At 39.0% G+C, this 25,405-nt stretch overlaps 1 protein-coding gene and 1 long non-coding RNA gene across 6 annotated transcripts in view; one reads left to right on the top strand and one right to left on the bottom strand.

Moving 5' to 3' along the window:
- Positions 1-25,405, top strand: part of Jus (EB domain-containing julius seizure protein) — a 45,337-nt gene that overhangs the window by 3,472 nt on the left and 16,460 nt on the right. The window lies entirely within an intron of this gene.
- Positions 1-25,405, bottom strand: part of LOC144470413 (uncharacterized) — a 47,843-nt gene that overhangs the window by 13,878 nt on the left and 8,560 nt on the right. The window contains exon 3 of one of the 2 annotated variants that reach the window (XR_013494117.1): positions 22,548-22,700. This is a non-coding gene — a long non-coding RNA (uncharacterized LOC144470413). Of the gene's footprint in view, positions 1-22,516; positions 22,701-25,405 lie in introns of those variants that run through there. The other variant, XR_013494118.1, reaches the window with a different exon arrangement.

Here is a 25,405-nt window from a genome sequence, read left to right as displayed (position 1 = left end):
GCTTCGTAAATCCTTTCGTACAAGAAAATCGCAAAATCGCCCTACGTTCGTACAATCTTCGGATTACCCGTGGATTTTCGGTTAACCGGAAAAAAAAACGTAGAATTTCCCCGGAGTTGGCGTCGAGTTGTTTCGGAGACAATAAAAGAAAAACACATCCCAGATAGATTAGACAATTACGAATTGAACGTGCCGCGAAACATTGACGAGCGTCGGACAATCGACAACTGTCGGCACCAGAGAATCGCATAAAATCCGCAGTTTCATAGCCGCCGACCGGAACGAGAGGGTTACTACATCGATCGCAGTTTAGGATATTTCCAATTTCGCGTATGATACCGGTCCGCTAAAACGCGTGTGTTCGTCGAATAAGGAATTTCGCAGGATCAAATAGCGCCGATTTATTTACGGTCGACCCATATTCGCAGGATGTCACGACCTTTTGGACGTGTCTCTCATTCTTCCTCTGTCTCCCTTCCGCTCGCTCTCTCCCCTTTCTCTCTCTCTGATCCGATAATCCCTAATACGAGTCCCGATCAAATTCGTTTGAAACGAACCGGCCGATTTTATCCCGCGATATTTTCACCCTGGTGTTTTTTTTTTGTTTTGCCTGCCATGTTATGTCAGACTCCGTAAAAGCCGTGTCGATCGATATCAACGTGCATAGACGTCGTTTCATGTCGCTTTACGCAGAGGTCCCATGGGCGTCGGGGTAACGTCCGTCGCAGCGACGTGACACGTTGTCACAAGAAATGGTAAAAATGTTTTTTTAGCACCGTTGACGACTGACGCGTCCAGGGGTGTCGTCAGTTTTCCAGTTAGGTTTCGCGTATTATTTCTTTTTATTTCTTCCTCGTTCAATCGTTTCGTCATTTTAGCTGTTGTTTGTAGAAAGATCGCGACAGAAATTTAGTCACAACCATTTTATTTATATACGAGTGACACCTCACTTTTCAAAAAATAGGAAACTATGTTATCGTGATATGACAAGCGCTATAAATTCGTCCCAACGGGTATAAAACGCAAAACCGAGAATTAATTAACCACGAATCAGGTATAATCTACAATTTGTTCGAAATAAATCCCTTCGCCTCAGTAAATGAACTTCCTCGGTCTCGAAAAATCCACGTTCATCCCCAAAGCTAACCTGATACTGCGGCCAGCGCGGCTGCAACTGCAGTAGGACAAAAGTAACAAGTTATGGCAGTCGTTTCTCATCGGGAACGAGCTCGCAGTCAGATAAGCAATTGACCGAAGGGCTGGGATCGGAAACTGCGATGCTGCGTTTCCGTGAAAGCCGTGCCAGCGACTATCAACATCGGTTTAAACCTCGGAGTCAAAGAATTAACGCGGGATATACGTATCCTGGAGAACATTCGAGGATGGTAGAACGATCGTGTAACGACCCGAAAGAGATGGCTTCTACCATGGGAAATAAAAACGCGAACGAGACCTGAAATTCTCCACGGTTGTCTAAAGTACGATTCTAGCCGAGTAAAATGATTTTTCTCGTTATATTTCTCGCATGTCGAAAGTATCTGTTTATTTCTTATATTTTGATGTTTAAACTAAAATTATGTTACATATGTAGTGTAATAAACATGTATGAAGTGATCATAATTTAATTGAGTCTCTGATTCGAATTTTTCGCTACTTTCAACATCATTTTTAATGATATCCTTTATTACATATAAGCAATATATGCTAATATATAAATATACAACTAGAATACACCTATAAACATTTAAAAATATAGATATGTGTAAATATATCCATAAATATATGTGCGAAACATGTACTAGGAGAAACACAATGGGGAAATACAATACCACCGTGCGTTCGAAGGGTAAAATACAGAGAGCCTCTTGAACGGTCGACCGTAGCACGAAATCTGAAGAGAACATCAAGCTGGGATGACAATCTACCCTGGAAATTCCAAGAATGCCGTGCCATTGGCCGACTTTCGGTGATGCGAAAATGAAACAGGCCAATGAGATGTTCAGAAGAAAATTGTTCGTTACAGAACCGATTCGTCGACGTGTAAACACATGTAATCAACCCAATTCTTCGGTGAACGTTTAGTGTCCTGATGTTTGCCATTGTTGGAAATACTGAGACGCAGATGGTCGTACCCGTATTCATTGTTTCCGCGTTATTGGGCAAAGTTCTGATTGATTTGGTGAGTTAGGGAAGTATATTGGAAACCGTTTAATGTGGCAGTCCGTGACTCTTCTCGCGAAATCGATTTCGAAAGTTTCGGGAACGTTTTGTAACTGTTTGTTTATTGTCGGAGTTCGTATCTTAACGCAGGTGGGGACTGTCTGCAGTGAGATTGCAGATCTTCGAGGAGCATACAAATTTTCTGCGTCCATTTACTTCAGCGATTCTCTGCAAGGGTATTCACAGTAATTTGCCGCATCAATTTTCTGCATCGATTGTTCGCATATATTTCCTGCGAGCCTATGTCATCATAAATTATTTTCATTAATTTTCTCGATCAATTCCCTTTATCAATTGTTTGCATCAATCGTTCGCCTCCATTTTATTTATCTATCGCTGGCATCAGTCTCTCGTGTCAGGTGCCTGCATCAATTTTATTTATCAATTGTTTGTATCAATTTTCTGCATTCATTCCTATCATCAATTTTCATCGTAAATTGTTTATGCATATCGTGTCCTCGTTTCGATCACATTAATGAATCGGTGTCAATATTTCGATCCTAAATTTGATTAATCATCCCCCTTTCATACTTCACCCGATAATATCTGTCATCATTCTATAACACCGTAATCTGTGCAAGTACCATAAAATCCTAAGTCCGCTAATTTCATAAAGAAAAACAGCTACTCGAGAATGAACACGGTTCGCACAACAGCAAGTTAAAGACTTTAGTCATTCAATCTGCTATCTCGGTGGCTTAGATCTGTTAAAATGGCGAATCGTTTTCGGAGCAAACAAAAACATAGCGAATGCACCATCGACGTCGCATTATTTCCTTCCTCTGATAGCTCCATCCGATGCGCACATCGTGATACTAAGAAGGTTATATCGATCGTGGAACGAAGAACGGTCTCAGTGCCCGCACACCGCTGTTCCTGGTTCTGTATTTTTTCTCTCTTTTTACTCTGTTTATCTCAATGGTCTATTTCCATCGATTAAAACACTGAAAGCTTTCTCGAGTGAAATCGTGGACGTTTCCTGTGCGAGCACGATCACGATATCGGTCATACGAAGATAATTAGGGTAGTGAGGCCGGTTACTGTCGGGCGAGCAATTATTGCGCCTCGGAGTTTCAAAAGTATTCGATACGTCCTATTCGATGAATATATAGAGTTTATTATTCCCGAAAAACGAGCCAAAGATAAAATATCAATTACAGTAAAATAGTGGGTGGAATTGGAGAGACAACGATATTGCAGTTTCGCGCAGAATCAGCGGTAATTAACGACAGAAGCGTAGCCGAAGTGGTAATTGTGTTATAAATGATTTATCGTTTCGAGAAATTGTCGAATTTGAATTTCACGAAATTTCACGAAATTTCACAGCCGCGGTCACGGATCCGCGGAATACAGATGACTCGGTCGAATTATTTGAAATGCACTTTCAATCAAAATATACATGATTTCCTGTGTTCGGTTGTCGTACAATGGCCGCCATTACAATCGCGCGTGTCCGTATAGCGCACGGCCCTCGGTACATTTACAAATTGCGCGGGGGGATATAGGTTCGCAGTTACTGCCGCAGTGAAACGTTCAATTTTATTCGTTGCGGCCTAATGTTACTAAGCTGTACAAATGAGATCCTTAATTAAATGCATGTAATCCCTTGGACTAATTGTTCGAGCCTCCCCGGCAGCATGTGGGTCACGGAGAAAGTGTTTGTTCAATCGTTACGCTAAACCCGCACTTTCTTCCCGTAATTCATACTTATTTATTTACGATATTGCCGTTCGCCGATATTCACGTTCATGTTGGGGTACCCTTGTGTGCCTTTCGTTAACGTGAACAGCCCGTTGTTAACATGTGCCCCGCGCGTCGACGCAGCCGATATTGGAAATATTGCATCAGTCGAATTCTCATTATTGCGAAAATTGCATTCGTTATTAATGCGATATTGCGTGACGATGTTTAAAAAGCGATAATTGGTAGTTCGGTTAGCTTTGTGTGCTGAACAATTTAGGATGACTTATTCTATATGTTACATTGTGGTAAACATTATATATGATTCATTCAATGAATCGAATGAATCATACTGCTATGAATATACCGTACAACACATTAACTTAATAACGATGTAATATTTTTAGTGTTGTACTTTTTATTCGCTGTTCGAAAAATTGCACAATGCGGGGCAATCTCTAGTACGTTGTCAGTTTGTTCCAGCTAAAAGGAACGTTCGATGATTAAATTTTAATTAACGCGTGATAAAGTTCTCAGTTAGCTTTTTGGCAAACGAAGACGATTCCGGTTATTACTTGTTTTTCTCTCGCAAGGCGTTTCTCTCTCTCTCTCTCTCTCTCTCTCGAATTTTCCTGCAACCCGCTGTTGTAGGCTTCGAGAGTGGCTTCATGCCAAGTTAACCCTAAACAAAACCCTAAGCAAGCTCGTATTGGCTGTTTCCTCAGGTATCGATGCAGAAGCATCAGGTAGCGCATACATATTCAATATCTTTTGTATCAATCGCAACACCTAATCTTGTATGAAGAAAATAGTCCAAAATTCACACAAATTTTCAAATTACAACGACTATATCGTATCTGGTTTGCGTTAATTTTCAAATCAAAATTAAGCTCTTAACTCTTGAGATAAGTCGCGACTTTCAAGTTGTCGCAAGGCATACCTACGTTAGAAAATCGATACACCACATTTCCGCCGCAAACAATGTAATTAAAAATAAATCCTCGGCGGGATTGCGCCCGAATGAAATACAATTAATTTTCTAGAGAACTACGTCGCGTATACCAACACTGTAAGTTTCGCATCGAGCCCGCGCAATTACACAGTCGGCGGGACCGGAATATTAATTCCACCGCAGTCACAATTAACCGTGAAGGGTAATAGCGAGCATTTTAACCGTAAAATCACCGCTACAATTGAATACGTTTCAATTTTAATTGGCCCGGAAATGCGACGCGCTAATCCCTGTACACGGCGTTCCCCGACTTCGGCTGCTGGCGTGCCGTGATACACCGGGTGCGTGCACCAGCAGCAACGATAGTCCTTGCTAAGTATCGTCGGGGTTCTCCTTCTGGTCGATAGAAAATTATATTGCCGGCCACTGTGACAGTAGGGCACCCTTGAATTTCTGCGACGCAGTCGCGTGGTTAGCAGCCGCATTCACAGTGCGTTTACTGCATCGTCGAATAATTACAAAGTTCATCCGAGTGTGGCTTTACACGGTTCAATTTCAGCCTGGGATTTCCCTCGTTTATTTATTTATTAGCCAGACGACACGGCTTCCCACGAAACCGTTCCCAACTCCCTCAATCGGCCCTTGTCAAAGTTGCTAAAGCCCCGATCGATCTCAGCGAAACGGTCATTTTTGAGAATATTTTCTGTAGAAACGACAGCCGACGATTTTTAAACAGGTATGGTGTCCCAATTTGCGCGCATTGTGTAACTCGTAGCAATTTTTTGGATAAGATATCTCGGAAAATGAATGAACGATAGCGGTTCTCTGGTTACCGTAATTTATTTATTTAGTCAAAATCTCAGTCTCCATATCTTCTAATTTTTTAAGTTATTAAATTAAAATTGAATATATACGGATCTAATGCATTAAATTGTGATAACTGGATAGTCGGTGTCGTCTCAGTGTCGCCAAGAATCTCGTTCGACAAGTAAGGAAACACATAAAAAAACCAGTAACAGCGAACAGTCAGCTGAACGAGCTCGCGATTCTGACCACAGTTCACTATAGTCGCGTGACTGGACCCATCACGCGTGCTCACAACAAGGGAACGTAGTCGTATCTTTGAAGTATAAAGTGACGCAATCTTTTATGAACAACGCTAGTATCGTGATCATTGTTCTCAGCTTAGAATTGCGTTCCGAGAACCCTTAACACGTTGTGAAATATGGTTCGTTGCTTAATTGTGAAACATGATTCATTGCTTCTCATAAAGGGTATTTCCCATGAGTAGATGAAATACTGACTGGCTATCCCTTGTAGCTGTGCCTAACGTCAACCAGTAAGTAGCCACAGTTATTGGAGATGTTGTTAACACAATTGTTAGTTCCGAAGGTGACTTATTCTTAAAATGATGCTTTTTAAATAAAAAATCTCTAAGAACTTCCTAAACAATTTTTTGCTGTGTAATTTAAAATTGAAAATTTAGGAGCATTATATTTGCAACTATATAGTAACGCAATCGTTAAAATGAGATATAGAACGTACTAAAGGAAATTTGGCTCGAATTATGAATAATTCTAGGATACTACTGAACAGTTAAATTAGTTTACAGAAATGAATGATGGTAATAAATAATATTTGTCCATCGTGAATGTACTACTGTGTACATGTACAACATTATTGTTACTCAACTGCAGATTTTATGCATTTATGACAAAACTAAGTATATGAAATACAAAGCCATAAGTCAAATATGAAAGCAGAGCCAGTACTAGTTCGAAGACAAATGACTCAATTATCTCATGGAAATTTTCGACACGTTTCTCCGCTATGCGACGACGAAGGGTGGGCATTTTCAAGAGAGGAATATACGAGATATCCGACCGATAGCAATAAGAAAATCGAGAATACATACGTCGCATTCGCTCGCGTCCCACCATTTGCATTTTGCGGACCGATGCGAAATGGAGCGTAGAACATTCGGCCATTCCCCAAGTATAAAGCGGACAAAGAAACAAAAGCGGCAGCCCTGGGCTCGATCGATCACGGTATCATTGATGTAGATAATAACGCGATCTAATGTGTAGTCAATTGTTCGGAGACAGTTACAAATGGATCTATTGAGTAGCATTGAAACACTTGCTCAGAGAACAGTACGAAATCGGAAGCAGTGCTTTTCAAGCCCTTACTTCTTTTAAGCATCGTTTAAACATTCTTTAGATGTATATAATATTACAACAAAATATATCGTTGTATTCAGGAGAGTCTCTAGAATACATTGAAAATATTCGAACAGCTTTTACGGTTGCGGCATAAAATAATTTCCAAGTTGAAAGGTCAACTTCGTAAGCAAAATTAATTAATAGGGGGAAGTCGATTAAAAATTATTTAAACATGTTTAAATGTTTATAACAATATAAAAATTGTATATCATCGTATTTGGAAGAGTTTGCAGACTCGTTCTACGTACAGAACAATTGACTAACTTTTATAACTGTATCACAAAATTCCTTAAATTTGAAAGTTCATCTTCGACAGTAGATCTCAGCAGTTCTCTTGTGCGAGGCACCGGAACATTCGCAATTTGGCGTATTGGCTATCGAGGAACCCATTATCTGCATTAAGAACGCCATCGAACAAGATCGAGGGCCGGGAAACAGTGCGTGTAGCCGAATAAACCGTAATAGGAGTGCCGTCGGGAAGTCGGCGTCTGGGTAAATAGCTTTTAATTACTGGTGACAGGGGTTGCCGTGGCCTTCTACGTGGGCAAAGATCAACAGGACCCATATTCGGCGATGGGAATAAGGGACCGTGTATCCAGCGTATGTACAAGTGTAATTTGAAACGGGCCGGCCTTAGGGTGTGTTCTAATTACGCGTCGAGCCGTCCGATAAAAGAGTTGCCCTGCACGACACATAGAGTTTACACAAAAGCCTGTATCCGGGGTAATTAAGTACCGCGACCCGTTTGCCGTGGGTTCCTTGCCCGAAAATAAATCTCTTATGATCGAGGAGCGCGGTGGCGTCGTACCTCCGCAAACAAAGCAGCTGAGCGAGGGTATCGGCGCTGACAATGAGCGATAAAGGGAGCACGGAATTCGCGTCTCTTCTTTCGATTCAATTTTCTACACCGTCGACTTATAGGCGGCCGCAGAAACTACGCTAAATGCGGTACATTAAATTCCCGATTTTCGACAGGTCGTCGATAATTGATCCGTTATTATTTCGTAGAAACGAGTCGTGAAATAATGAACCTGATCTAAATACACCGGTCGAGAACGATTAGTCCTTAGTAGAACTTCAATTATCTAAATTAATGCATGTTCTTTAATGAAACGTGCTTTTTAATTTACACAACGGATATCGTAGTAATAGCATAGTGAAGAGCTTTGAATTGAGTTATTTTCATGTGATATTCGAATAATAAAGGAGAACCTGATTGAAGTATTGGACATCAGATAAGCTGTAGAACATGTTAATAATGACTGGAAATATGGATTGTATTTTTAAGCGAACAAATTTGAGTAGCATGGTAGAGTCGTACCACTGCAATACGAAGCTAAAAGCTGCTGAAAAATCGAGATTTTTCATTCGATCTTATACGCCATGTTATTATCATTGGCAAGTGTATAGAATATTGGATAAAATTCGTTTCCATTACGGACAAAATGTATTTTTGATTCTGGTACGAAGATCGACAAGAAATTATAGGTCAACCCAATACTTTGAATAAATATAGGAAGCACTTTCGCGGGCTTCGATGGCTTCGATACGAAATACATACTATGTGCTTCGTAAGATATGAATATTGTTTCGATGCAGAGAGTGCGTTCCCAATCTGGGTTATCTATAATGAGGGCAATCGCGCATTTCACGGTTGAAATTTGTAATTTTTAACGATGTTTGCGGAACTCGTCGACCCTGATTCACCCTTAAACTTGCAGCATGAAAGATCGTGTAGGCTAATACTATATTTTCTGCAATGATACTTCGTTCTATTTGAAGATGCTTGACCTTTATAACGATTCATCTGCGTGCCTTCACGCGAAATAAAAATTGCGTGCCTCGTTTTCACGAAACAAGAATGTTACAAATATCTTAATTTTCCGTGACGAATTCACAGTTTTGTAAGGGCGCAACGTCAAGGATGGTGTACCATCAATGCACCTTTGTTTCCGAATTATGGTCAGAACAATCGTGCGAAAAATAGTAGACTGTGCACCGTTAGGTGTTGGTTCTCCCGGTCGATGGATAGCGAAGAAGAGAAAAATCAAAGAGTAGCAGATTATTGATTTTCTTCTGGCAGGTACATAGAATCATACGAGAAAACGAAAGAAAAGCGGTAAAAACGTAGCTCGCCGAAACTGGAAATATGTTCTGTAATATCCGAGATCGATAGTGGCGCGCGAAACGTGACTGGAGCTTACGGAACGCGAATAAACTGCGAAATCTCCTATCAATTCGGAATTCTAGTCACCTGTGAGTACCGGGGCTAGAATGTAATACGCTATGGCGCCAGATTCTCATCGTGAAATTATCCATTTCTCGAGATCTGACGTTAGAAAATATTCGAATTGTTAATATAAGTAAGACGTCGAGTACAGTCTTGGGCGCAGCAAAATATTCGACTAGAATCATATTGCTTTGAGTGCAATGTCTGATCAGAATCATATTCTACTGGATACATTATCTAACTAGACTCATATTGTAATGGATACATTACTTAATTACAGTCATATCGCATTCCATGTAATACATAACCAGAGTCACACGGTATTGGGTACAATATTTAATAAAAATCGTATTGTATTGGGCACAATATCTGATTAGAGTCATATTGTATTGCACGCAATATCTGATTGGAATCGTAATGTATTGGATACAATACTTAAATAGAATACTGACTAGAATGTAATACAATAACACACAATATTTTTCTCATGAATTTGCTCACTTCTCAAAATCACTGTTTAAAAAGTATCCCAATTGCTCTTAGCGATATAAACAAGAACTAGGCTGTGCACAGCTTAGAACGCAGAGTTGCAGTCGTTCAGCAAATTTTAGACTCTTATGGTAAAATCGCAAAGTGGTAAAACGGCCGACAGCTTTCCTAATGTGGAAACTGCTGATAGGTCGGAAAAGTTTCGCAACGGCTAATCAATCGACGTTGGTTCTCGAGCTATTCCGGCAAACTAGTTGCGACAGATGCAACGAACGATTATATTAAATCAATTAAGCCACTCCTTGGGGAATAATGAAACTTGGATAAACATAGGCACACTTGTTGTATACTCGTCGAGTTTATACCGCCCATAATAGACCTTATGAACATGAACTGCACCTTGATATGGATCTGTTCATTTAAAACGAGAATTCGGTGTTCCCGGCTAAATAGCTGCAACTGTGTTTCCATTTAAATTTCTATGGCTTGATTATTTTAGTGATCGTATCTAGATATGAATATGTGCATTATTCAATTATTTAAATTACTGTTTAGATAGTTCTGACCAATTTGTAGTTTCTGATGGAATTTAATTCTGTATGTTGTTCTAACGATATTCTAAACTGTCTGAAACGTAGGAACATACTTAATTGGAATGATAATTGATGCGGCGGTATGTGCGTACCTGTTGAAACACTAATTTGTACACGAAAGTGCAGTTTAATTTAACAAGTTCATTTAAAGGTATTACTGGTATAATTAACAAGAATTTCGATGGAAGTATTAAGATAACACGGAAGATTATCATTGTCCTATTACATATAGTCCTATACTCGTCGTATGCAATTGAAAGGTTAATGAAGAGTATATTACAGAAACAATGATATTTCCTGTGAATTTTCATAAGGTTGAATATAATGAAATATACGAATAATAAAGAGAATTTATGTACAAAGGGAGATTGAATTTCATTCAGTCAAACGTCTGTGAAAACGTATTTTAGTGTTTCTTGACTTTCGTTATTGACTGAAACCTCATTTATGTATTTATTTGATGCATTCGTTCTATCAATTTACCGAATGCATGTATTGCATGCATTTTTCATAAGCAATTTACTCTGTGCACTTATTTTATTTATTCACGACAAAATTGCGTAAATTTGAAAAGCATTTGAGAACGCTCTCATACTATTTATAAAATTCGTATATTTTCTAATAAAAATGAAATTCGTGAAAACTGAATTTATGTACAAGATTGTAGTGAAAGCATTTGAAATCCGGTTGTTAATAAATCAGTGTATAGATTGTTGTTTCCGAAAACAAGCGGTCATAGAGATCGTAACAAGTCCCGGGACAAACGGTTGCGTTAATTGAAGAATTCTCGTCCGAAAGTGGCGTTGAAGTAGCCGGAGTCCCCGGCCGTAGGAGAATGCACTCCTTTGTTATTTTTGTTGGACAAAGCGTTCGTTAGTTTTTTTTTCAGCTCCGGTCCCGTTTAATTTAGCCGAGCATGTCCGAAACGGCGCGCGCGCGCGCCTCCCGGACTCTTGTTTGCCGCTTGTTACAGGGTGAACGATCCGAACAACAGACGTGCATAAAGACACTGCAGTCTGCACTGCGGACTCACGTGCAGTTAACTTTCTGCCGAACTCGCGGCCCTGTGGGCTCTCCCGGCTGCTCTCCTGCACCTTTTCCCTAGACTTGAACTAGTTCTGAATTCGACGCGATAACAAACAACGGCCGCGGCCCGGCGCGAACATTTGCTCCTGCAAAATTGTGCAACTTTTCACGGAATTAAGACAGAGCGAATGCAACTTTACTTAAATGAAAACCGCGATGCTAAAGCGCGCCGGAAAAAGCAAAGAGACACGATGATGGATGCATTCTGACCTCGAAAGTAATGATTGAGCTTGACCTTTTCGGGAAAGATCGCAATGTCCTTCGGATAATTCGGTAAAACTGCTATTTTTCGGGAAATCGATTAGCATTTTGGTATCTATCCGGCAAAAGTAACTTCTTTTTTAATTATTACTTATTGTATTCATTTCTTCCTTATTTTATAATATTTTTACTTTAGCTTGAAAGAATTTTTGGTATTCTAGATTGCTTATGTTAAAACTCCTACGATTTCGTCAGTGAATTAGCAACTGCACCGCGTTCTTGAATTGTTGCAACACAATCGCTGAGACTTTCGCCGTGCCACGGTAACCGGCTTCGAACGAGTTCATAAAGTTGCCATTTATGGTGCAGAAAAACAAATTTGTAATAACGAACAGTTTTTGATCATTTTATATTAAGATAACTGTTTGATAATTTTACATTAAGATATCTTTTTGGTAATTCCATATTAAAATCACTCTCTGATAATTTTGCAAATATTAAGTTTCCAGATAAAACAGGACCAGTATGTGCACGAGCAGGAGTAATTAAAATTCTGACAAAACAAAGTAAAAGGAGACAACAATCGTAGCAATGACACTGATGAATATGAATAGACTGACTTATTGTACGCAGGAGGAGTTTGTATTTAAATAGTTAAATATTCATCGCGGAAAGAGCAGAATCGGTGCTTGTGTTAATTGAACTTTCCGGAGAGGATTGAACATCGATTGGAACGCAAAATTGAAAACCGTTTCCGTGTGTTCATGTAGAAGTAGAATCGCGATAACCACTGTTTGCTGAAAAATTCCGCATATAGCCATTCGTTCGAGTGTTTTTTTCTACATTTCTATGCAAGTATACATATTTGATTGTATTTATTATTATTCATCGTATGGCATAAATAAAAATGATAAATTTTTCGTAAAAATTTCAACCGCAGCAAAAGTAATCTCTCATTTTTCTAGAAGAAAAATTCAATTGCGATGCAATAATTGAAAGAATGACTTTCGTGGCGTTGGAGCTCTCATTTTTTAATAATTAAAGCACGTAATTGAATTTCTGCTTTGACTTCATTTAAACGATGATTTCATTTTCTGGACTATCCGGAGACAGCATTATCCTCCAAGGGATAGCAAAATCACTTTGATCGAAATTACGTAATTAATATAATGTGCTCCTTGCGTAATGCTTTCACTTTAGACCGTAACATTGTTGCCCGGGGTAATGGGAGGACAAACGACGCCGGAAATTAATATAGCATAGAACAGTTCGCTATCCATCCTCATAATTAATTTCTTTTTTAGAGGACGCTCCGCGCAAGAGACGCAACAAAAATGCCTGGAGCTACCTACACCTTTGTGAGAGGCGGAACATTTTTTTCTTCGCCGCTCTTTCAGAAAATATAGTGGCCACTTTCAATTACCGAAGTGCCATGATAATTTTCTTTTCATAATTCATCCGGCTTTTAATAGCGGAGTCAACGCGCCGTTCGATTAACTGTCGTAACCACGGACACAGAAATTAGTTTCGTACAATAGAAACGGTGTTTTTCCAAGGGAAAAAGCCACGAGCCAATTATTGATCCGTATACTGTGCAGAAGAAATTGCTAACGTTGCTGTATTAAGCCATTTCAGCCAAGAAAATTATGGAACATCACAGAATATATGTAAACGGCGTTAAAATATTAGATTGTTTTAGCTGGTGGCACTAAATTATTTTATAAATAAAAATTGTAGCACTGTTAAGATTCTAATTAACAACATTACAACATTTCTATTATCTCAAACATTAATGAAAGAGTGATTTGTTTTATCCATTAGAAATTGCAACACTGCAAATTGTACTCAATTCAATTTTGTAAATATTAATCATTCTGCGTCGACGAAAAACAATTGAAGTGCTTCGCCGATGGAAATGTAACGAAATTGATAATTAAGTGTTTCGGCACGTGAAGTTAAATCGCGTTTCATCACCTCGTTGTAAAATATTTATAGAATACACAAAACTTCTTTCGAAACCGGTCCGCCGTGTGCCATACATCATACCGCGGCTGGTACCTGCGTGATTTCACAATCAATTTCCAGTAGGCATGGAACTTATGGTTGCTCGTCGTCCCGTATCGTGTGAAACAACGCTAAAGCCAATCCCCTAGCAATTTATATCGAAAAACGTGATCCACCGAAGAAAAAAGAAGAGAGATTGCGATCGCTATTTTGTCATATGAGCTCTCGATTCAATATTTTTTCCTGTTCGATAGAATTGCGATAGGACGATGAAGCTTTTTCTATACGCAAGCTAAAACATTATCGAATAATGCAAAAGTAGTTGTAAATTTCGAGAAATTAATTAGAATCGTGCTTTCTATAATGTACAACCTCTAATACTCGAAAGTCTTCTAGCATCCCACGACACGAGTTTTATGAAAGTTCAATTTCAATAAATATTTCACAGGTGTGATCTTGTGCGTTATCTTTCCTTTGAATTCTTCACTTGTTCTTTATCGTTTCAGCTTTCATTTAAAAAAGGTTTCATTGTTCCATGTCTATTCCGCGGGAAGTACTGCGATTTCGTCAGAAAAATGACCAAACGTTCCCGCGGCGAATCGTTTAATTTCCATTCGCAAACAGAGCATTCGCGAATCACGTCACCGACGTAACAATTGGATCCGATAACAATGCGGACAAAGGCAACCGGTCGGAAAACTAACACGAAAACCACTCCGTCTCGCTATTAATAAGTGAATTACACGCGGAAATGGAATTGCCGGGACTCGTTTCTGATCCGACTCCGCGAGATCTCGGGAAAGTTTTATCATCGCTCTCAATGAGAGTTGTAAAGTATACGATGCGGTACTGGATATAGTAGTATCGTAAAAGGGGCAATGAAAATTATTCCCCAAATTCTGTTATATCGATTCATTCGAAATAATTATCTATTTCAATGTTAACGAAAATATCGTTTGTAATATTCATTTCATTTTGCGAACGTTTTGAAAATGTATTTCGAAATTTCGAGGTAATCAACAATGCAATATTTGTGTAAACTGCGATTTTCACGGTTAATTTTCTGAAAAATTAAAATAAGGAAAACGATGAACCTAATATTGATAAATTTATACATTAAAAGACTACTGTTCAAAATTTCTCTGAAATAGTCTCCGCTAACAACAGCAGAAAATGTCCGCATGAAACGAGACGTTACGGAGGGAGCCCGCGAATTATTCAGGGCGCAGCCTACCAACGCGCGAAGCCGTTGCTCGAAATAATTACATCAATAATTTATGACGTCATTGCTCTCCGGATACGAAATCATTGAAATATTCAACGTTTGATCGCAGAAAGGAATCTCTGCGGAGAATAGAGTTCCTATTTTAAATTTCGGTAGATATTTAATGTGAATCATTATTATTTAGCAACGTTTCCTACACAAAGATGTTGAATTATGTTTCTTTAATAAACTGTACAAGAGTCTGGCTGTGCAACAAAATGCAGTATATAATTATATTAAAAACACGATGTAGTGACACATAAATCTGCGATGATTTATTTATTAGTGCATTTCTTTAATGCTTTATATTATACACAGTTATAGAATATAATATATATGTCTTCTATAATATAACTATATATCTATATATATTTATTATAATATATTTATATGTAATATAAACTATTTCAGAAATGCACCAGAAAACAAATCGTCGAGAACGTTGTGTGATCATAAAAGTAGCTTAGATTACAAACGAGTGTCTCGCGAGTACTATAGAGACTTGGACGCAACGCCGATGCAGAAATAATTTTGCATAAAGATCCGCAGTCTACTTATGACCCCCGAAGGAACGCATATTTGCATCGAGCCGCAGTAGCAGGTCGCCATTATGAACTGTAGGTCCGATATCGTGTTTCGATTTATTCGACGTCGTGTGGTTCTCCATGAAACCACGAAGATGAGTGTGTACACTGATCGCACCGCAATAACCGCAACTATCTGTTGCATAAGATTTCCCGGCGACTGTCGTGCTTAATGGGATGTTTTAACCATCGAGTAAAAATGAAAAGCAGATGCGAACGATAAAAGTCATTTGTCAAACGGTGCAACACCGGTGAGGCTCCATGAAACCCTGCCGGTCATTTTTCATCAATTACGAATCTTGTGCACGATGCAACACGTTCCAGATGCATATAGGGAACACGTGATTTGCATTCCACTCGTTTGTGCAATTTAGAACGAAGTGCTACTCTTGGTTTGCGCCCGACTTCGTTATAGTAATGGTTTTCATATTTTCGACTTGATTTCAATCGTGGCGTTTCAATTCTTTTTTTACGAAATACTTGCGTAAAATTGTTACGATAATGAATTTTCATTACTCTATTCGGCATTCATTACTTTATTCATTGTCTTGTTAATTATTTCATTCATAATATCATTTATTATTTTCTTCGTAACAATTTACTTCAGAAACTGTTTTCACGAAGAGAACTCGAGCCCCCCCACTATCACTGAATCACCTGGCAAACAGGAAAAGTTTATTTTCCATTTTAAAATGTAAAGTTTTCCATTGCACGACGAACTAGAACTCGAAGAAGAACTGCTTGGGAGTATTTTACTCCGTCGAGTCTATAAAACGATTTTTCGATAGCTAGAGGGGCTATACCGAGGCGACATTCTATTTAAGCAATCGATAGTACTCGAGTTCGAAATCTTCTTATCTGCTGGGATCCATTAACAGTAATCGAATACCATACAGACCGCAAAGCTGTCTGCGAGTTCGTTAAAAGAACAAATTCAGCCCCGCACTTCTACAGATCGTTTCGAGGAGATTGTTTAAATGAAAAGACGTGTTTCTGCGATACACTTAAATTCTCGTTATAACGTCTGCGATTACGGAAACACAGCTCCATGGATATTTGCGAATAGCCTTTTTCAAACTAGGACTGTGTGGATCGAAATATTCTTGTCTTTCGTGCCTTTAATCTATTTGCGTAGCTAGATAGAAAAGTGTGATGAAACGCCGCTGTCATTTTATCAATTGATTAGCGAGTTAATCAACGTTCATAAACGTGACCACGGTCTTCGTTTATTTTCTCGATATTTATAAATAGCGTACGTGAACTTTCGTGACTGAATGTATACCAATTACGACCCTCCTGTTAATAGGGACAATTTACACGGCAGGGTGTTGAATAAATAAAACTTCATCCCCTTCGTAGGGAAAAGATAAAAAGCAAGGGACTGTTGGAAAATTTATTGAGCAGATTTTCTTAATTTTATTTTATTAACCCTGTTAGAAAAGGGGATGTGATTATTCAGTGAAGAGGTGAAAATAGGGTTAGTAAGACAGAAACGAAAGATTGTGAATTAGAGATATAATAAATTAATGCAACGAATCCGTAAATGCTTATCCAAGTATCGAAGTTTTCCAAGTGAAAAGCAGCTATTTACAATAAATATAATCATTTAGAATCACTGAAATGGGGATTGTAAATTCAATAAATACAATTACGAAGAATTTTTTAAATTATGGATGTAAAACGTGGCTGGGAGTATATGAGAAATAAAAACGTCAGAGTTTTCGGAATAGAGATCCCAGAAATATTGGTAAAAGCGTCTCCACCGATACGATTGAAGGGCGTAGAATGTTTTCCAGGTGGAAGGCAGCGACCGACTCCGCGAAAGAGGGTTGTTTCTCGGTGAGTGGCTGTTGCGTGCCGTGACGGTAACGGTGACAATCGACGATATCTATCGTCCTCACGCAATGTTGTGAACGCCCGGCTGTACTTTTCGCCATTACCGTTATTATGCGACTTTTCACACGAGTTGCCGGGGCGACTGCTGTGCGGTATGCGCGAGCTCCACGTCGATCGAGGATCGGGGTTAAACCGCCTCGTAGCGCCAACCCGTCGGGAATCGATCTTTATAAAACCGCCAACGTCGTTAAGCACGACACCTTGCCCATATATATATGTGCATATGCATGTACGTGTGTCGGAAAAATAATGGGAGTTGATCAATTCGTCAACTAATTGATCCATCGTTAGATAATTTGTCGATCTAAACCGAGACCGCATTTCAGTTGCTTATCTATCGATAGAAGAAATTGACTGCTATTTCAATCATAACTAGTTTAATCTAGAAAATTATTAAAAGGAAAAACCATATTTGTTTGTTCGCTTTTTTTTTTATAAACGACTTAAAACATTTTTATTTTGAAGAAAGATGGTTATTAAAACCAGAACTCTTAATTAAGCATCACAATAAAATTAATCGCTTTAAAATATCCCCGGCAGATGTAGTATACATTAGATGCAATGAAAAATATATTTCGAAGAACATTCGAAGTTTGGTTTATGCAAAACAAGACTTTTGCGTCATTAAAAATAAGAACCCTCCACAGTGGCGAACTATAGGAAAAAGAAAATACACTTCGTTCGGTTGACCCTGCTGTTGAAGGATTTACAAAAGGAGAACGACGCCATCCGGCTGACATTTTATTATCTATTATAGAATCGCGGCCACCCTTTGCCACAAGTGTCAAACACAAGAGTCGCACTCGACGTATCGACGGAAAAATTCGTTATCAGTGTGAAAGATAGGAGGGAACCTTTTAAAACAGTAGCTCTCTCGTGAGTCAGATCCTGGGCACGAAATTAAACCTCCTACGAGGGAAGCTGGATTAATAATACCGCGCGGTTTTAACGAGATTATACTAATACCATAAAATTTCAACTTATTTACTCGACTCGTAAGAAGAAAGAAATTTTGATTTGGCCATCTATTTATTTAATTAGTGACGTATTTTTTGTTAGTTATTTGTCTATATAGACATAACCGGGTATATATCGTATTAATTTTTAAAACGCTCTGTACAATATTAACTTTGTTAGACCTAGATAAATGAAACATTGTTCTTAATATCACATAACAGATATGTCGATACTCAATGTTCTTCATTTATCAATTAATGTCGGATCCTCGACAAAACGTAATTGATCGATATTGCTACGCCGGTATTACCATAGTGACATACTACGTATGATGCATAGTTAATACACGATATATAAAATTACGATTTATGCTGCGGGTTACAACGAACGTACCATTTATGACGAGGTCATATAATAATAATTTTTCACTGCGTTTTCGAAGCATCAATTAGCAAAATTTAATTACAACGCAACCGTTACCGCCATCTTTATGTTTTACGTGGAGAAAATTCAATTAGCCTCGCGCATGCTGTTATTTAAAATCAAAACACGTAGCATGACGCCCAGGGAATTTATGACATATTTTATAAAAAGACGCGCGTTGCATTTTATGTAATATTAACGATTACGATTTATTTACTTGTTTTCAATTTTGACGCATTACTAGTTTTCCATTCTTAATTTATATTAGCAAGATTTATGATTCCGGAGTGCATGTTCTTTATGCAGATAAAATGCACTTTCCAAAATTGTAAAATTCCAGGGAGACACAATTTTTAGTTCCTTGATGCATCTCTTTACGCACACAAAGGCTATGCACTTAGGTATATTAAATACACTTTTCAAAATTGTAACATTCCAAATGAGATGAAACGAAATATAAAGTTAAAGTGTAAATAATAATTTGTTAAAAAAGAACTGATTAAAAGGATTGTACGAAGGTACGAAAATTGTCCAATATTTTCCAATAAAAGGTCATTTGTATGCATGGTGTTTTTGCTCGCTGAACTGGCCAATGGAATGACAAGATCATTCCGTAATCGTAGATTGGAAGCCACGACGCATTTGCGATGATACGACGAATTCCTGATCGAAATCGTTCTAATAGTAGCGAAGATGTGGTCGCGATTATAAAGAGGTCGGCTAAGCGTGTTACAGGAACGAATGCTATACATTTAACTCACGTGTATCGATCCGGTTGAAAATTCATTCCGCGGTTTATAGGCGCGAATGGCCAGAGCTAAGCGACCGGGAGAATGATCTTTTCACCTCGGGAATTTTCTTTTTACCCTGGAGAGCGATAAATCATAACTGGCGTCTGTTAGAGCGGCCATTTCGACGGCACAAAATGCCGTATAAATTTCGTGTTTGAGCTGCTCCCCCTAACTGCTCCACGGTGGCGGATCGAAGTTCCTCTGAAACTGCGGATCTTCATTGCAGTTATGCCATTCACAAAACTCGAAAATCCAAAAAAATGTGCATTAACAAGCATCGAATCTCTTTAAACCTAAATTTTACCATTTCCTCTTTTTAAATATTTGAAAACCTTCAAATCCGTCCTGCAATTTTGTTAAACTTCTACTGAAATTTTATTGACTCGGAACATGAAATTATATATTAAATTGGAATTATTTGTATTGTTAAAATTATTATTATTGGCCTAATTGTTTTAGTAACTTAGCTTTAAGAAATGAGAATATTGTGGAAATGTTGTCAGACGTTGGATTGTTAATATAATACTTATCAGCACATAATGGCGAGCGAAAGAGTCTCAGGCTTGTTGTCGAAGTACTGTAGTTCGAGCGTAAATAGCGGCCATTACAGTCGCGTGAAAGAATACAATAAAGTCTTCGTTTGAGCTGCAGATAAGCGTCGAAACTATCGAGCCATCTGAAAGTATCTATGACCAGCGATTTAAATAGTTTATGGCTGTTCTACGTCCTGGATTTTTCTTATTTCTTCCGACTTGAGCAAACAAGTGAAACAATACGCGAACGTTTTACTTTTACATTTCGCCACGCAAATTGGAATGTACACCTCGTACGATAATAATAGTTATTGGAATCGTTTTAAAGGAATGTTAATCCGCTGCTCCTCGAGCACGCTCCAATCAGCAACGCGTAGAAGAATTTATTCGCAGAATGCTTAACACGAGAACCAAAAATCCGGGAATCAATTCGGCCGAGGTAAAACGTGACTCTCCGTTTCCGAGAACTTTGCGAAGATAAAAGAGATCGTGTCTGCTCACGCGACACACTTCTTGCTGCCTAGGTACCCGAAGAAAATGTATAAGAATTTCCTCGAGCACTAATGGAACTTTCTGTCCACCCCCAAAAGTCTAGAAATTCTGTGTAATTGGTTCGTGTTTTGCTCCAATTACATCGACTCACCGCGAACAATGGACAAGAGTACGAAGCAATAAGAACTCCGGACTGTAATTAAAACCGTATCTAAAAATAATCAGCATTCAAGATCATCTCCGAACTGGAATATAATGTCATCCGTTGACATTTTTCTTTTAGAACACTGGCATTCGCTGATGCACGATTCATTGGGGGAACTAAACGTTTAGCTACGAAGCCTTGTAACAAACCGGTGGATAAAATGTGAATACTGCGAGTGTTATCGTTCACACACAGCACAAACAACAACTATGAACATTTATGAAATCAATAGTAGTAGCTCAAGTAAGACATACAGGAATGCTATGAATTTCTTAGGCAAGTTTGGCAAATTACAGTGGTTTATCGGAAACGGTAACTTATAGTGTCTCAAATAAAATATGGAGAAAGGTAATGGCAATAATCGTCCAATCATGTTTGACATATAACCTTACTTTAATGAAAATGGTTCTTTAGAGGAGTATCAATAAGATATCTGGAAATCGATAGTACCAATAATGCTATCTTAAAAAAATATCTATCTTTAAAATACTATCTTACAGCGCCTTCAAATAAAAGATACGAAACGGAGCTCCTATCAAATCTCTAAGCACATAAAGTACGTAAAAGTGTTTTACTAAAAATGTCACTTTAAAATGCCTTGAAATAAAATATACAAAATTGTAAATACTAATGTTCCGCTAAACACACTTGGCCTGCTGCAGTGTTTCTCTTTGACGTGCCCTCAAATGAGACATACAAAATCATAATGTTAAAATAATCTTTTAAACATATTTGGCACGCAACAGCGTTACGTTAAAGCTGGTCCTTTGAAATGCTAGCAAGTTCAAAGGGCAAAGAGCGTTTCCGAAAAACGTGGAGAAGTTTGGGACGTCCTCGAGGATCGCTTTTGACGGCAGATTGGTACACTCGGTGTCAAAACGCAACGAGTTTCAACCCTGTTAGGCCCGACCCCGCTGCCTCGAAGATGGTAGCTGGTTTCAGACTGCAGCAGGCGTGGGACGGCTCGCACGTGAGAGCGTTGGCAGAGTGCCATAGCAAAGTGACCCACTTTCGACGCGTAGATTGACCCAAGTGTCGCCATTTTTACTGGGAGTCACCGAGTAGGTAGAGTTGTTGCGAGAACCGTGCGTTCGCCCCGCTCGCGATCTTTCCTTTTTTTTTTTTCCCTCCCGTTGGTTTTCAGGTCGTGGCAAGGAGGACAGATCGTTAACTGACCACGCAATTATGCGCGAACAGCCCCGCGTTCTTTGAGGTTCGAGCTTTCGAGTTTGCCCGTGCGAGCCGAGGAATTTGCTCAAAGCGGAAATTGCGAGCTATAGCCTGCGCAGGCTAGCCACCCCTTTTACCCGGCCATAGTTTTCCTACAGGACTTGTATATTTTATTCCGCCACTAGCCCCGGCAACTTGATCAACTCTAGAGAACACCAGGCTTCGCGCCATTTTGTGTGGAATGGTCCACTCCGGTGCCTCCGTCTTTCTCAGTTTATGGGGTGAGGAAAGCTCACCCTCCAGCTACTGCCGCATTTACATTGGAAAAGCTCAGCGCTAAAAGAATTGGCTGCTGAAAGTGCACGTTCAGAGAGAGAGAGAGAGAGAGAGAGAGAGAGCGTGCTCTCGACGTCTATTGCTTAGCATATAACCATATTCAATTGTTCAACAATTTTCTAAACATTGATCTTTTTGAACATAAAGCCTCCAGTTTATATTGATCGCCAGGGACTAGGTTTGTTTCTTCTTAATAATTATACACATGATAGTACTCACATTCATTCCAATAGTTGCTGATGAGTTCTCTAAATATTTATCTTCTGGCTATGGCCAATCCTGTGTTCTCCAATTTACGTTGGCTCTTAGAAGCTGAGTAATTGGATCATGAAATGGCTGGTCAAATTTGCCTTGCCATAATGTTCTTCTTACCTGTAATTTTAAAGAACACTATGAAAAACAATCCTGACATTGCTGCATTATATAAATTAGCTGTATTATAAATGAGTGTATCTTCAAATGAAAGCGTTATCTTTAGAGGAAGATTTCTATAAATGTGAATGATAAAAGGTTAGTTCCACTAATTCAAATGTAGCACACCGATGAAATCGGTGGCAAAGACTGTCTCTGTAGATAGCGATCGAGTAGTCTTGGCGCAACAGTGCTGCAACCATGTACATGTATATCTATCTTTCTATTTGACTGCAACGGCACCGGTTCCATTTCCGTGACAATTAACGGCATAAATGAAAAGTATCGCAGCGTCGTGAAAATCTGTGATGGCGATGGGTCACGTTTTCTGGCGTGGCTAACGAAGATAACCGAGCTAGCCCGTACACACACGCGACTAACACAAGTCGACCTCTGCACGATGAAAAATCGGCCACCGGGAACGGTTCGTGATACGGCTATCAAAGAGTCTTTCTCAGAACGTACCCTAACTCTTCGTACCAGTCGGGAAACGAGACGAACTGGAACTGGTATCGATTTTACCCGTGCATCCGCAATTTCTAATTATCGAGTGTGTCTCGTTTAACGAAACTTGAAGAAGCCCCTGTCCTCGACCGACGCCATTTTATACTAATCATGATCTTGCATGCCGTAACATTGCAGAGAAATACCGCATTCGGTACCTACGTGTACAGTCTAGCCAGAAAGCTTGCACCGAAGACATTCCGAGGATTTTCGAATTTATGGTTCCTCAATTTCATAAGTAGACTACTCTTCAATTCTGGCGCAAATTTTTGCACAGAATCATTTTCTGCAGCTACCTTAAGACACGAGATAGTTTATTTTTGTTTCATTATTTTGATACATGGAAATATTATACAAATTTCCTTTAATATACACTTAAAAAATCGATATTAAACTGTAAATCTCTACGTGAACTCTCATTTCCATCGTTTTATAAAATTTGAATAAAAAAGAACACTTGCTGCATCACCCTTCGAAATTCTCATGCATGTTATTGATCGATTACGTCGCCTTGTGATCTACATTTATTCGTGCACGGAGAAGAAATGTGTTTGCAGCGATTTTCACGGCACTAATTGCCAGCGATTTGCAAATTACGTCCGAGCTAGGCACCGATCCAAATTCGGGCCGCTGTTATGCTCCCGCGAAATTGATTTCGGTAGTGGAAGCGATGGACGCAATCGTCAGACGTTATTTTTACGATTCGTTTGGCCGGCGAAACATAGAAAACGAACGGTTGAGCGTCTTTCGGGATCGTTATCCCGGCTCGTTTCTCGTTGAAAAGCCAGTAGCTCGTCTTCCCCCGGCATGAATACGATCGTATTCGAGTAGACGGCCATTATGCAACGACAATGCAGTAATCAAGCCTGGTCTCTTTGCCTTGTAAAAAAGGATTGCTTCCGTGACTTTGCGAATGGCCGTCTCTCAAAATTCTTTAACGGCCCGGCCTGACGGTCTGTTGAACTTTCGAGAGCGTCGTCGGCCAGGTGTTAATTCGACGACGATAAAAAAAAATCGAGGGTGGAACTGCTGGGACTTGTTTAGAACGCTCTCGTCGCCCTTCATCTTTAATTCAGGGAACGGACTTCTAGTTGCAACTTTTACAATCTAGTCTTCAACATTTAAAATCAATTTATACAGGTTTCTTGACCAATAATTATTGGTGGAAGTACGAAAACTCTGCATTATTTAGTAAAAATTAATCTGTAACGATTGACAAGGGATTGTTTCAGTCACGTTTATAAGCGAAATGTCAATTTTGATTGAGCGGGGATCAAAAATTGTCAAAGGCATTAGATGAAATTGAAAAGTTAAAGATTTAAAACGGATCGTCTCATCCGCTAAGTTTCTGGTCGTTCTACGCGATTAGATTCAAGCTAGACGGTGTAATCGAATATTGAATGCCGAACGATTAATCGACCCAGAGCACACGACGGATTCACATCCCGCAACCCGGCCGTAATTCACCCCTACGTTAAGCAAATATATCATTTGACGAAGGATCGACCGCAATCTCAGCTTCTCACGTTACCTATGACGAAGTGTGTCGCTCTGGTCTCGTGGAATCGAGGTGTACACGGTTTCAGATGCATGTGTTGGAACTTTGGTGACACTACGTAGACCGTAGAACGAGGACAAACATTGTAAAGCTGAAAGAAAGCTGTGGAGACTAAACAGAATTGCGGAACTCGGATGGGTACATTGATGATAGGAAAACTCGCAAGAAAATATTTGTCGACCTAAAGTATCGTAGAAGAATTAATTATACCAAGAAAAAGCTTGTAGAGTTGAAGGGAACGTGTGGAACGTTTACATTACGTTAAATTTTACAATTACAATGTAAACAATTATAAAACTTAAACAACTATTGCCGACTCCGGTGAAAAATATTAGAGTGTAGGAAAAGATTGCAGATGATAGAAAGAAATTCCAGGACATGCAAAAAGATTTAATTAGATTTAAAAATTTAGTACATATACTTTTTTAAAAAATCATAACTAGGATACTATTCGATATATCAGTGTAAAACGACTTGCATTGTATGTACAAAATTTGAAATTTTAATTAGAAAAATACATTACGTTCTACTGCATACATAGTAATTAGCGTAAACAGTATTTCCCACTTCCAAACTTGAAAATATCGGAAAAGAGAGCATGGAT

This window comes from Augochlora pura, chromosome 5 (assembly GCF_028453695.1).
Source record: "Augochlora pura isolate Apur16 chromosome 5, APUR_v2.2.1, whole genome shotgun sequence".
In the NCBI taxonomy this organism is placed as follows: Eukaryota; Metazoa; Arthropoda; class Insecta; order Hymenoptera; family Halictidae; genus Augochlora; species Augochlora pura.
This window is presented reverse-complemented; position numbering and strand designations above follow the sequence as displayed.